Raw genomic sequence first — 15,241 nt, 5'->3', positions numbered from 1 at the left:
TTCATTTAATATAAACAGATTTTTGGTTCAAAAAAAAGCTATTTACATGGTGCTCTTTAACAGAAATTGTGAAGTACCATGACTTAAATAGGAAGTTCTAACTTTTTCTTATTTTTTAATCCTGTGAATTAATTATGCAAAATAAAATTATTGTAATTTAATTGGATTACTATTTTGCTGTTTATCAGGAACTATAGGTTTTTACTAATAATATGTTTTGACAACAAATTTAATTTTGTTTTTTCCCCTCTTACAGCCTCGAGAATATCATGGTAAGAATTTAAGCTTTAGTTTTCTTTGCAGTATTTTCTCAGTACCGGTGTTTGATGTGGGTTTTTTTTTGATGTTTATTTTGAGTGAGAGAGACAGAGTGTGAGTGGGGCAGGGACAGAGAGAGAGGGAGACACAGAGTTCGAAGTGGGCTCCAGACTCCTCGCTGTCACTACAGAGCCCGATGGGAGTGTAGAACCCATGAACCTTGAGATCATGACCTGAGCCAAAGTTGGACACTCAACCAATTGAGCCACCCAGGTGCCCCTTGATACGCATTTTAATTTTTTTTTTCCAACGTTTATTTATTTTTGGGACAGAGAGAGACAGAGCATGAACGGGGGAGGGGCAGAGAGAGAGGGAGACACAGAATCGGAAACAGGCTCCAGGCTCTGAGCCATCAGCCCAGAGCCCAACGTGGGGCTCGAACTCACGGACCGTGAGATCGTGACCTGGCTGAAGTCGGACGCTTAACCGACTGCGCCACCCAGGCGCCCCTGATACGCATTTTAATTCAACTAAGGATAAATATGGTGACTTCTCATGTCTAATTGACTTGTTAACTCTTGAAATTCATCTTTCTCTTCCCTGTTTGGAGCCTAAGTGACAATGTGCAGGGAGTTGCCATCTCTTAAGACATCAGGAGGAGGAACACATCACCAGAGTAGAGGGAATGAAATGAGTGTAATTTTACATAGAAATGGTTAGGAAACAAGTGATGATATGGGCCTGAGGTTTGGAGTGAGTACTTTGCCATGACCTGGCTCTTGGTGACATGTGAAAATGAGAAAAGACTCTATCTACAAGCCTATCAAGAAGCCTAAGCTTAGAGACGAAGCTAGATATTGCCAGGTAGGGTGTGCGTCACAAGAGAGGTTTAAACCATGGTTTGAGTCTGAGGTGGAGGGAGCTGTTCATGCCAGGGGAGAATGAGTGGAAATGAATTTGTTGCAAATGGGGGTAATGTACTCTGCATGGGCTCTATAGACTGTGGTGATTCTATGGTGCTGTCTGTTGAGAGCCAGGGTGGCTGCCTGACACTTAGAAAGCCCTCAAATTGAGGCTGGTGTTTATCCCTTTGAATGCAGCGGTGGTGGCAGTGAGAAGAGTGATCTCAGGGCATGAGAGCTCTCACACTGGGCCAACAGAAGAGAAGTTTGCACTTTATGGTCGGATGAGATGATTAATCCCGGTTAAAGGAGTCTGTTCTAGAGCTTACATGTGTTATCCACCTGTAATTGGGTGCTTCATGTGTGTTGAATAATATTTCTGTAAGGTTGGAGGGTAACATTCTCATGTTGGGATGAAACAAGTTTGTCTTCTAGGAATTGCCATTAATCCAGATCCTCCAGCCACTAAGTGTAAAGCTGAGATGGTACTTGTATGTTTGATTCCAAAGACCTTGTCCTCCAGGGCCCCCAGTCTCGGGTTCATGAAAGGCAATCTGTGAGCAGCAGGAAGTCATCCAAGGCCTTTGAGTAGTCAGTCAGTCAGCAGTTTGAGCTTTCCTTGTGTGGAATTCCAAATAGCAGCTGGGGGGTCTAAGTGGCTCAAATCGAGACTACATGATGGTTTTTTGTTTTTGTTTGTTCCTTTATTTGCAGGGACCTATCTATCTGTACCTTAATAATTGGAGGAGAGAAATGTAAGTTGATAGGATCTGATTTTTCTGTTTCATCTCTGGTGGTGACCTAAGTATTTGAAGTGATTGAATTCTCCAAGAAGGGTGCTTCCAGATGGGAGAAAAATTAGAAGATATTTTATTGTGTTTCTCCATTTTGGACAATATTTTAAATAGGAATCTCATTGAAATAAGGTTTTCTTAGGTTTAAAATGCTGCTAAAACTTCATTTCTTCAGGCACAACGGGAAAGCTAAAATGTTAGTTACACCCACCTGTCAGATCCTGTGTCTGTGCTGCTCATACATTGGGATTATTCGATGTCACTGGTTTGGTAACAACCTTAGAAAATGTCTTATCTCCTTTTAGTTAGTTTACAGTGAATAACTGAGAAGATCAATACTTTTAAGAAAGAAAACAGAGAACTCTACTTGCTGAAGAAATATCCATTTGGGAACAGAAGGTAGCATTGCCCTTTCAAATATTTTTTGTGATTTCATTTTGGTTACTTCCACTCTGGAAGATCATCCTACTGACCTATTTCATGTGTTTTGTAAACAGTACCAATTCAAGACAAGCTTCACAAATGTAAAGAGCTACCTCTTTATTTGTGAAAGGAGTCATACATTAGAAGACAGGTTTATCTAGCACTATGCTTTTTTTAAAAAATTCTGATTCCTTTTTCGTGTTTTATACAACAGTGAATTAAGGAAATGTCTTCAGGAAACTAAGAGAGAAAGTAAGTTTCTCTCTGATGAAGCTCTTAAATTGAAGGTAAGAATCACTTCTTTGCCTGGATTGCATCCTAAAAACACAAGTAAAAGTAATAAATTATTATTACTCATTCAACATGTTTTGTTGAAGGAGAACATCAAAATAGTGGAACACTTTAATGAAATTAAAAAAAAATAGTGTTTATTAATTTTTTGAGAGATAGGGAGAGACAGAGCACAAGAAGGGGAGGGGGTAGAGAGAGAGGGAGACACAGAATCCAAAACAGGTTCCAGGCTCTGAACAGCACAGAGTCCGACACAGGGCTCAAACTCACAAACCACGAGATAACGACCTGAGCTTAAGTCGGATGCTTAACTGACTGAGCCACCCAGGCACCCACTTTAATGAAATTTTAAATGACACCTTCAAAGTGCACTTGCTACCTTGCAAACTCAGAGAGAGAGAGAGAGAGAGAGAGAGAGAGACAGAGAGAGAGAGAGAGAGAGAGAGAGAGAGGGAGGAATGTGAAGAATCAGGAAGTGGTAAGAGCTGGCTGCTGAGTTTTACTGTAATTTGGCTTTGGAGGCTTTTTGTTCATTGGGTGAAGTGAGCACAGCATATTTGCTTGCCATTTACCACAGTAGAGAGTGGGCCTCTGGGAGCCAAACCTCTTTCTGAACAATGAGCTAGAATTTCACTAGGACCACCAAGATGAGTTTTGCTATTTCAAGGACTAGGAGTTATCTTTTATTTTCACAACTAGGTAATTATCACATCATTCCATTCTGCCCTCCAAGATATGTAGAAAATACCCAAATATAGTTGAGAGAGAAAGGGTGATAGCCAAAGTGTATAATCCTTTCCTTTTAAAAAATATTTTAAAATTATTCTTTATGAATTTTTTAAATTTTAGTGAGAGACGGCATGTGAATGGGGGAGAAGGGCAGAGGGAAAGAGAGAGAATCTTAAGCAGGATTCATGCTCAGTGTGGAGCCCAACACAGGTCTGGATCACATGATCCTAGAATCATGACCTGACCCAAAATCAAGAGTCTGATGCTGAACTGACTGAGCCACCCAGGTGCTCCATAGTCTCTTTCTCTCTTAATGCTGAACTGTGAATTTTCAATGTAAATGGGGGAGGGGGGATACACACAAACACATACATACACACGTGTATATAAATATATATATAAACATGTATACTGCTAAGAAAGCCATTTATGAGTTGTTAGACATGAACTATTTTCCACCATCTTTGTCTTCTAGTTATAGTCATGCCTCAAGGTCTTTGTTTATTGCAATGCAAGATCCTGCTGTGTGAGGTACACTCAAATTGTTGTGCGATCAAGTTTCCGTGAAAGTCTTCTCCTATGTGTCTTAACCACAAGTTGCAAATGTTGAATTCAAGGATGTAGAGCTAAGAGCCTTGAGGTCCAATAACTGTCAACTGGAAGGTATATTTTCTGTTGGGGAGAAATCCCCATGTGATGGCAATGACTTTGCATTGGTAAAGGAAAGAATACCTTCATGCCTTCATGGTTCTTGCCCTTTTTCTGTCTCACCAAAATCAAGACTCAGGTCATGTGCACGTTTATCAAGAAAACACCTTTTTTTTTTTTTTTTTTTTTTTTTTTACAGAAAATAAAAAGGCCCTGGAAGACAAGTGTAATGCATTGAGGTCTGTGAAAGCAACAAAGGAAGCAAAAGTCAAACAGCTGAAGGAGAAAGCACATAACCTGGAAGAATTCTATGAACAAAGAAAAGTGCCTACAGAAAAGTAAGATGTTCATGTGAGAACTGTCACAGGACTGCATTGTATGAAAGAATGTGGCGGCCAGTAGAGATAATTATATTTCTTTTGGAATGGGGTCCAGAGTATTTTTGCCAAATGCATTCAGTAGAATTGTGCCTGCCCTTCCTACCTTGCTTTCTGTAACATAACCTGCATTTTCCTTTCTTTCCTAAGTGCTTGTCACACATTGTGTCATGTATTTGGGGTGGAAGAGGGAAGGTACAGCATAATAATATTGATACCTGGATCCACTCTGGATCCACCTATAGGTTTCAGTCCCATCACACTGTTTTGTCATCCAGCAATTAGGTCATTTTTGTTTAGGACCAGACAGGGGTCAAAAATGTGTGGGGAAAAAATTGAATTATCTTGCTGCAGAAATAATAGAAAGTGGAAAGTTGGAAAGTGGGTAGGGGTGCCAGCAGTACTGGATCCCTGCATCCGTTCTGCCAGTGAGATTGTTCACTGCAGGCCCAATCCCTAAGAAAGTCGAGTTGTTTCCTGTCCCCTGATTTTTTAAGTGTAACTCCTCTGAGTCTTGACCAAAGCCTGCAGCTTCACTAGAGCTCATCTTTGCTGGCCGCCCCTGAACTACACTTGTTTACTTCTAAGTCTGTGCCCAAAAGTTGTTCAGCTTCTTTGCTGTTCAAATGAATGCCCCCCAAATCAATGATGAGTCCTAGGGAGAGTGGGTCCAACTGCCAGGCTGGCTTTGTCCTGGGCTTCCTTCTTCTCCATCTTGGTCTTGTGTGTCTTTGTGGGGTTGTTAGATATTTGGTGCATTCAGTCACATGCTTCCTCCTTTGTACAGTATTTCCTTTTGTTCTCAGGAGGAGATCGGGGACTTTAGAGTCCCTCATTCATGTTGGAAAGTGAACTCTTCCTTCTCTTCCCTGGAGACTCAGCTTTATGTTAGTCCTTCCCACACCTGGGGTTAGGGCCTGCTCTGTCTCACTGGCATCTTGTTTTTTTAATTTGTAAGCTCTTTCTGTGAGTGGGTACAGCACCCTGACCACCTCTCTATCTTCAACCCCTTACAACAGAGCCACTACATTACAACCACTCCAGAAAGCATTTGCTGAAGGACTGCCTGAGAGGCCAGAAGGAAATGCATGTGCCTTTCTCTGTCTAGTGCTTTTGTGTCAGTTTCCAAGAGATACTCAATTTTGCATGTGATTCTTGAGTACATCAAGTGTCAAGTTGAAACACTCTAAATCAACACCACAAACAAAATAGTCTGAGGGCAACACAGCAAACCAGCTTTGCCAAGCATTTCCTTTTGCTGCCTTCACTATCAATGGAATGAGTCTTGTTAAAGTAGATTTGGCTCCATGAAGTTGAGAGTTTTCCATCTGAAATCTGTTTCCTGGAAGTAAACCCAGACTGTGACAGTTCATATCAGGTTGTACGTCAGGAGATGATGTTGTTCAGGAGATGTTGCCGCTCTAAGATTGGCCTTTTCCTCCACCAGGATAGGTGAAGGTGGAGGCAGGGGTTGTAGTCCTGAACTCTAGCGATATCTGGGAGTGAGCTGCAATGTTGGTGAAGCCATATCCTGGAAGGTCGTCTTTCAGGGTGATTGTCTGTGTCATGGTACAACTTTTGGACTGAGAATCAGGGCTCCCCATGGAGGTGTAAGACTAGTGATGATCCCCTGCTTCATCCTAATGGGTACAGTTGGTCAGACATGGTTTTTCACTCACTGATGAAATGAGTCTTCACCATCTCAAACAAAAGACCAACTCTGGGAAGGCATAAAGTACAATGTTATTTGATGACTTTATGATAAAGGAGAGGAAACAGAGAACTAGAAAGTTCTGATAGCAGAGACGTGGCAGCAGACAGAAGTTGAATTTTCTTGAACTTAAATGGGGTGTTCATTTCTCTGATTGTGTTGTCAGTCTGTGCATTTATGGGAGAGGTGGGGGAAGGGATATTTGCATAGGCCTTCAAGAGTGCTGGGAGGTAAAAAGGGGGAACTTCTGGACCTTGGTCCTGACTGTGTATATATCTTTCCTATCTTAGGAAGCTGAAAATGACACTGTGAACTGGCGGCAAAGAAGAATCAGCTGCAGGTAAAATTTGAAAATAGCTACAGAAGGGGAGCCTGGGGGGCTCAGTCATTTAAGTGTCCAACTTCAGCTCAGGTCATAATTTCACAGTCCGTGAGTTTGAGCTCCATGTGAGGCTCTGTGCTGACAGCTCAGAGCCTGGAGCCTGCTTTGGATTCTGTTACCTCTCTCTCTGTCCCTCCCCTGCTCATGCCCGCTCTCTCTCTCTCTTTCTCTGTCTCAAAAATAAATAAACATTAAAAAAAAGAAAATAGCTACAGAAGAAATAAACAAGTACGAGTTCAGCTACTAATTACCAGAAGCTCATGAGGCCTCTGTTCATTTTTTTGTTTTTAACCTTTTTACAGTGTGTAAACTCAACATAGTAATATAAATAAAACTTCAGAGGACATATGCATAGAGTATTAACAGATAAAAAAGGTAAGTTTTAGAAAGAACAAAACAATTAAGTTTCTAAACATTTGCAGATCTCAAGCAATGGCCAGACTGTGTGGAAACTTTGTCCATGCCAACGCTCCTCGGGGGTGGTGTCAATTGTCATAATCTATAGGAGAGCAGTGTGTCGTACCATGAATCATACCCATCAACATGGTAGTGCCATTTCATGGCCCTTGTCTTTGCAACCCTGGGAAACATGGTGAGGATATAAGTTAAAGAAGAATAGAGTTTTATGATAAAAGACACTTGTCACATGATGAATTAGGGAAAGATTGAAAATGGGAAGGAATTCTATGAACTCTGAACCCTACGAGCATGGAATAATGAGTAAGGAAAGGATGTAACAATAGCTTTGATCCTACTGTACATTTATAATCATGTGAAAGTGTTTCATGTGTAAGAATAAATTGTATCGGGACAGATATGAGGTTGATGGGAACGTGGGAAGATTATTTAAAATCATACCCAATATTGGGTCTTATCTGACAAGAGCAATTGTAACTCACAGGCCACAAATTGAACAAACACGGGAACAGCTGCAGCAGGCAGAGCTCACCTTTAGACACCAGGTAACCTGAGTTCTGCCTGACATACTGAACCCTTAGCACCTCACGCAGGTGAGTGTAGTGGCCCTTGGAATCCCTAAACATGGGCTTTTCATTGTTGGCTTTTTCAGCTCGCAGTTCATGAGAAGAATGCTTAGGACAACTAGGTTCTTATTTCCTCCTCTTTCTTTGGTGCGCACAGTCTGGCACGACTGAAGGTGGATGTGTTTTTTCTCCCCCAGATCAAGACTCGGAGATGGTGGAGCAGGGCAGGGAGGTCGCTTACTTGAAATACAGGTGTGGTCATTTGACTTGCGTTTTTATGGGTGTTTCCAGGGATGATGCCTGCACTGTTAGTTGTCTAGTAGACGACGTGGTGTTGCAACTCTTATAGAAGTCCATATTTTTCTGTATCCAAGACTGGACGGGATGGAAGCAAAGAGGCTGCCTGAGGGATACACAAGGCAGAAACCAATGGCTGCAAGACCAGAGATGCAGAACCCTCCAAAGAGAGGTAAGAAGCACGTTGTGATGTGTCCCAGTCTAATTTCTGCTGTGCCCCCTGTTCCTGTGGGTGATCATCGTGTGGTCTGGAAAGAATCACAAGCACTAAGGACGGCAGGTGGTCTGAAGGGGTGACAGAAGGGTGTTCTCCTCTGGTGCCACAGACAGTGAGGCACTTGTCCCTGTGACTGGTGGAGCTCATGCCCCTCCTCTGACGGTGACCCTCCCACCTCCTCTAGCATCCCCCTGTCTGAAGAGCCTGGAAAGGATGACAGGACATGGACCTCATCCTTCTTCCCACCCGGACTCAATGTGAAGACTTTAGTTTATTTGAGGAGAAGGTCATTTATTCACTATTTTTAACGGTCTTTATTTTTGTGTGTTTTTGGGAACTGTAGCCCTGCATCCCTCAATGCAAATTCCATAGAGCTTAGCTTAGTCCTCTGATGGTATCAGTGCAACTCTGCAGCTTCACTGCTAACTTCTCATAGTTTTCCTTTTCTCGATAGTGTAAAATCAGTCTTTTGTTATAAAATAACTGCTCTCATGTGGAAGGCAGCTTGTAGATAAGCTGAGAGATTGAACAATTCGCCTGAAGTCTGAGGAAACGCACCCTTCTTGAGGATTCATTGAGGATATACACCAAACCAGTATGCTCAACTTTATTCTTTTTTTTTTAGGTTTATTTATTTTGATAGAGACATAGTATGTCTGGGAGGCATAGAGTGAGAGGCAGAGACAGAATCCCAAGCAGGATCCACACTGTTAGTGAGGAACCCAATGCTGGGCTCGAATTCACAAGCTGTGAGATCATGACCTGAGCCAAAATCAAGAGTCGTGTGCTTAACCCAAGCATTAGCATTGAGCCACCCAAACGTGCTCATATTTATTCTTAATCTGTAATGAAATGGTGATTCCCGTGATGTATACTGAGAAACCTCTGTTTTACTGATGAATTCTAAATTGCTAGTTGAGCCTGACCTGTCCATAGTTATTTGATTAATTATGAAACAACATGGACCAGGACACCGTGAGGTCTTTATCAAGGTGAGGGGATGGTTCTCCCCCTTATCCTTGGGGGTCACTCAAGGCATGTGGGATACCCTCTGCCTCTGGTCAGGGACCTGAGTGTAGGGAAAAGTTTAAGATATTTGAGGAATGAGTTGAGGGATTGTTTTCATTCCACACAGTCCTCTAAAAGCAGAATAAACCTCTGTCCCTTCTAGGGTCTTTAGTAGATCGAGAAACTGCTGAAACCTCTGAGTTAGAGCAGCTCTGACTGTACCAAGAATGCAGACAAGGACAAGGTAAATGCTGGGGCCATTCTCAGTTGTAACTCTTCTGGGAAACTCTCATCTTTATGTACAGCACGCTCTCCTGGCCTTGTCTCGTTTTGCGTGTTGTGTGATATGTCTGTTTTCCAAACGCACGCTCATAACCCAGGAGCCCACAGGCTTCTCAATTTTTAGTCTGTCAGCTTTCTGCAGTGAGTTTAGAAGCCAAAAGTGCTCAGAGACTGAGTACCTTAAGGTTTTTCTGTGAGTTTCAGGAAATAATGAGAGGAGGAGGAGTGCACACTCCAAACAGATGTCTCCCGGCCTGGGTGACCCCTTCCAGACCTCACCTCTGTGGGAACAGTGTGGCTGCTGTGTCTTCCTTTCTTGATTCTGGCTAGGAGATGAACCTGTTAGAAACGACATCATGACTCCAACTTTATATTTTGTGCCCTGTGCCATTTAGAGTGGTCCTAGATAAAGTCAGTGTCATCACTCATCACCTTCCCGTCTTTGTTGGTAAATGAGTTGTCTGGAATCCTTCCAGCTATACGTTAGGTAAAACTAGTTTGAACACTGTGTCCTTCATATGTGTTTCTATGAGCAGCTTCTGGTTGTGTCCCCAGTCACTGTTAGAGCTGATACAGTCTCATGACACATACCAGGAGTTTTATACCAAAACACTTGCATGAAATCTGTTATGTGAATTTCTCCTCTTTTTTTCTGTTGCACATAATTACTCTGTGTCCTGTAGTATGCTTAAAGTCAGAATTCCCTATGAATTAAGATGAACACATCTGAGCTTTGTAGACCTTCACCACAAGTAACTTGTTCCTCACAGAAGACTCTCATTCCTCTGCAAGATTCCAGGCATCCTCCACTCCCCAGAGGTCTCAGAGGCCTTTGACAACACTTCCAGAGGGAAGACTCCTTTCTCAGGGAGAGGAGCAGAGGAGGCACAGCGAGGGTCCGGCTGCAGAACATTTTGCCAGGAGTGGCTGTGATTCCATGAGCAGAATATGAGCCATGTATTCCCACTCATTTTTTTGTGTTCTGAATATACCAAAAGCAGAGCATCTGGAGTCGCCGTAGAGGAGGGATGCAGGGTGAACCTGGACATCGATGGCTGTCTGTCTGGAGAATGCTACTTCATTAGTCTGTAATTATTTCTGTTAACCCTCTAGGACAGGACCCTTGCCAGTTTACTTCCGCAGACATGGGCAGTGGTGTGTGGTGGCATCCAGTGGCAGGGACAGAGTTTTCAGGTACTGATGCTACACTCTTGGATCCTGGTGGCAGAGAAGGTGGCAGGTGCTGACACATTCTTCTCTGGGTTACAGCTGCTTTGGTATTGGTTCTCTTGTCTGGCATATGGATGTAGCTGTGACTTCTGTTCTGCAGGGCAGTCTGGATCCTGGGGACCTCCTCCGTTAACTGGACGATTCTGCATGCCCTACCCTGGAGACGCCCCGCCCCCATGGACTATTAGGCACGTCCACCTCCTGAACCTTAGTGGCCCTGAGGCCACCCAGAACCCCTCCACCTGCAACACTTGGTAAGATGATCTGAGCACTAGGAGTTGACTTGTAAAACACACTCACCTTATTTTTGTTGCTGTTAGGTCTTGGGCCAAGGTGCAGAGGAGGTACCACAGACCATTGTGATGCAAGGGGAATGTCTGCTGCCATTACCACATTCCTCAAGTTTCTCAGGATCTCATCTTTGTCATTTCCCCCTCACGGGTGGGTACAGGCGTCTCTTATGGAGAAGGAATGGGGCCGTATGCAGCAAATCAGACATAGCGCTTCAGCAGAAATGCCCTGTACACAGTCCACGTGCTGGGATCTGTGAGGCATGAGGCACAACGTAACGTATGTCCATCTAGTTGTGCCCCCAGCCATCCGTAGTTGTTCGCTGAGTGATGAATACATCTGAATCAGGGCTTTTAGGAGTCTTCATCGAGTTATAAGGGACGGTTCTTCAAGTTCTTCTTGGGGATCACCAGAGGCATGTGGGACACCCTGTGCATGTAATTTGGGATCTGACTGGGGCAAAGAGTTTAAGTTGTTCGAAGTATGAGGGGAGGGTTTTTTGTTTTTGGTCTCCAAACAGTCTACTCAAGTCAGAATAAACCTCCATCCATTCTAGGGCTTTTTGCAGGTCCAGGAGCAGGTGTCACACCCAAGAGTGACATCGACACTGGCTCTGCCAAAACTGCCGAGAAACACAAGGTAAATGCTGTGGCCATTTTCAGTTCTGTCTTTACGGACATCCACATCTTTCTGTACAAGACACTCTCCTGCCATTGTCTCTGGTTTGTGTGTCATATGGTATGCCTGCTGTTTTTGTTTTTTTCCCAAATGCAAAACCTTTACCGCCGAGTCTACGGGCTTCCCAGCTGGCATCTGTTTGTGGTAAGTTGAGCAGCGAAGCGTGTCTAAGGGTGGGGACCATAGGGCTTTTCCAGTGTGTTCCTGGAATAAATCAAGGAGGATGACACCACCCTCCACTTGGAAGTCTCCTACTTTGGCTCATTCTCTGTGGATCTCCTCAATGTGGAACCATTACTCTTGCTGTTTCTTCCTCTCCTGTTTCCTTCTATCGAGGGTTTTAACGTGGTCAGGAAAATCTGTGGGTATCCTTACAATTTGAAAATGCGAACTGCCTTCACTCCAACTTATATTTTTGTATGTGTCATTTAGAATGGTCTTAGACAAAGTAAATCTCATACCCATTAGCATTTTGGTAAACATGCTGTCCAGAATCCCTTCAGGTGTGCCCTGGGTATAAATACTCTGAACTATAAGAGGTGGCATATTTGTCATAGAAAACGTGTACTGGAACTTAAGTTGTGAAGAGAAAAAATCCAAAATTACCCGTGTGGCAAGTCCCCACAGTGTCCTTCACTTGTGTTCACATGAGCACGTTATCTCGTGTCCTGTGTCACAGGTATCAGCTAAAACATGGAAACTTACACCAGACATCAAAGTGCATTTGTGTTAATTTTGTCTTTTAGAATTTCAGCTCATTTTTCCAGAGGACACAATTACCCTGCAAAATGTACTGTACTTAAGCTGAGAAGTACCTCTGAATTAAAAGAAATTAGCTGAACCCAACTAACATGTATAGGTTACCTGTTTCTCTAAGAGCATGCTCTCCCAGGTCCTCTACAGGCCCTCAGGATCCCCATCTCCCCATGTGTCTCTGTGCCCATGGATAGCACTTCCAGAGAGGAGACCCCATTGTCGGGACAGTAGTTTGGGCACAGGCAGGGGCTTAGAGGCAGAGCTTTGAGCCACGAGGGCTATGATTCCATGTGTGGACACTGGCATTGTCATTCCTTCTTATTCTGTAGTTCTTCACATACACATAAGCAGCCTCTTTGGTGGAGGGGGATGAAGGGTGCAGGGTGATCCTGGACAGAGATGCCTTCCTATCTGGAATATGCTACTTTGCTAGTTTGGTATTCAATCTATAAATCTTGTATGAAAAGAGCCCTTGCTGTTTCTACGTTTCCAGACACGTGGAGACACTAGTTTACCCCAATCACATCCATTCCCCACCCCAAAGCTGTAAGTGGAACCCAAAGTATGGGTAGAGATTTTGGCGCTGATGCTGCCCTCTTGGAACCTGGTGGTGGGGAAGCTAGTAGGATATGAGCACTGCTGCTTTGGGTTTCCGCTTTTTGCTGGTGTTGGTGCTCTGTTCTGTCCTATGAACATACCTTTCATTTCTCTCCTGCAGGCTATTATGTATTCAAGAGGGCCTGGTCCTTTCCCAGGATCGCCTTGCAGGCTGTTCCCCATGGACCACCCTTCACCACCAGTCATGGGCTATAGGCCACGTCCCCCTCCACCACCAGCTCCTCCACCTCCTCTATTTGTTAAGATGACCTGAACCGAATGAGAGGCTGGTAAAGTATATTTATCTTCTTCACGATTGACTTTGTGGGAATGATGTAGAGATGGCTGTGAGTCTTGGCAATGCAACTACCAACTGCCTGAGGACACTGTAGCATATCTCAAGTTTCTCAGGACATACACACAATGGGCAGTGTCATTTCCCTGTAATACAGTGAGCTATACATTTCTCTTGTCAAATGAAAGAGGATTTTTTACACAAAAGCAGACGTATCAGCAGCACTGGTGCATATTTTGGAGACACAATGTTTTGGGTTCTGTAAAGAATGAGGCGCACCCCTAACTTTTAGAGCATCAGGTGTCCTGTGTGAAAGAGGGACATGCATTAAATGACGCAGACCTTGTGATCACCATAATGGAAACACCAGTGAAGGATCCAGTGAAAAAATGGGGGAACCTTGAATCATACAGGAATAGAAGGGAAGTTGAGCACAGTAAGCAGAGTTTGAGGAGGTGCAGAGGGGAGGGTGTTGGGGTTAGTGAGATGCAGTTGGAGGTCATTCCTGGCCACAGCCTGAGCAGGGAGTGTGAGGTCCACACAGAGCTGCTATGTGGGGTCGCTCTCAGTGCACAATGCAGTGTTCATCTCCAAAATGTCAGTGTGTTGCCAAAGTGCACGCAGGTAATCATTTAAAAAGATTGTCTCCCTGGATTTTCCTGAAGGTTCTGGGTATTTGTGGGGGAAAAAAAGCCCTGGAGATATGGGGAATTTAACTTGGTGTTATGAAAATGCTGTATGCCCAAGTTCATATCCCTCAGTGAGACTAAAAGTGGAGACAGGATCTAGATCAGCTGAGTGCCTGCATTGGCCTTCAGCCTGAGTCAGACTCAGGCCCACTTAGTGGGTCAACCTACAATTCAGGGTTGGCCAGAAGCTGCCCCCGCTGGACCCCTGTCATCTCCTCAGACTTCTCTCACAATATCCTGAGGCTTTGCCTGTGTTCCTGCTGTCTCAGCCCTAATACCGGTTCTCAGTGGGACCTACACAGAGCCTCAGCTGTGTTTTCTGTGAAAACAGGGGTAATATTTGTTTTTAAGAACATTTTAAAAAGAAGACATTATATACATAAAGCATCTGCAAAATCTCTGGGAAGTGTCCACTCACCCTTCTCACAGTTTCAATTGAGATATCTCCACACAAAGATCCTCCAAAAAAGATGGTCACGGGAGTTCATTAAACTAAGACTGTTAACAACTCAGCCCAGGGATTGGGAATCACGGTTTTAAACAATAAGGTAAGGTCCCTTGTTTTTCTATTAAAATTCGGGCCCTGCCAGACAAAGAAAGAAAAGATAATTATGAGCCTGTGTACATTCAGAGATCCAGATCTGAAGACAATCATTTTCCATTACATATAATCTCACAGATGCATCCACACACTCAAGTGTTCATCTGAGGTCACAGCCACAGATAAACTACAGAAGACAGAATGCATGTAGGAAAACATAAGATCAGAGGGAAATAAACCAAAATCTTTTTGCCTTATAGGACAACTCTTTTGAAATTTGAAGAGGACTGTGCACGGTGACAGACTATGGTGTTGTGTTTGTATATACATTTTAAGAAGGTGTCAGATCTGCCTGAATGCTTTCCCTGCCCATCCTGTCCCCTCCACTTTGTCCTTCCTACTGTCCCCTAACCCACCTTTCATCGTTTTCTGTGTCGGCGTCTGCTTCTAGACCCATCTACTCTCACTCCCCGAGTGCACACAGTGGGGTTCCTGTACACACAGGTAACAAACTGGCAGAAATAGAGGATAGAAGATCACCCTTTGTGCAGGGGAGCCCGAGGGAGTTTTCTGGGGTGATGGGACCTTCCTATATCTAGATTGATGGGGTGCTTATGCTCATTTATTTAGAAATATTCACTGACTCCCTGGTGCCTTGGGGTCAGATAGACAGGTATCTGTCCCTGGGAAATGGCGGAGTTCTAATGGTGGGGAAGGATGAGGGACCAGCAGTGACTGTGGGAGAGGAGTGAGGAGGCCACAATGGAGTCAGACCCTAACCCAGGATGCCAGGTCTCCACAGACAGCACCACGTGTAGGAGGGCTCTGAGGAGCAGAGATTTCTTGATCAGACCTGTGAACT

General features: G+C 43.9%; 1 long non-coding RNA gene across 1 annotated transcript; it reads left to right on the top strand.

The window, feature by feature from the left end:
* The first annotated feature begins 7,708 nt into the window (after positions 1-7,708).
* On the top strand, positions 7,709-13,370 carry LOC122484763. The gene is made up of 4 exons (XR_006297700.1): positions 7,709-7,967; positions 10,633-10,973; positions 11,392-11,462; positions 12,976-13,370. It is a non-coding gene; the product is annotated as an uncharacterized LOC122484763 (long non-coding RNA).
* The last annotated feature ends 1,871 nt before the right edge of the window (positions 13,371-15,241 follow it).

The sequence above is a fragment of the Prionailurus bengalensis genome, chromosome E1 (assembly GCF_016509475.1).
Source record: "Prionailurus bengalensis isolate Pbe53 chromosome E1, Fcat_Pben_1.1_paternal_pri, whole genome shotgun sequence".
In the NCBI taxonomy this organism is placed as follows: domain Eukaryota; kingdom Metazoa; phylum Chordata; class Mammalia; order Carnivora; family Felidae; genus Prionailurus; species Prionailurus bengalensis.
The sequence above is the reverse complement of the archived record's forward strand: the minus strand, read 5'-3'. Positions and strand labels throughout refer to the sequence as shown.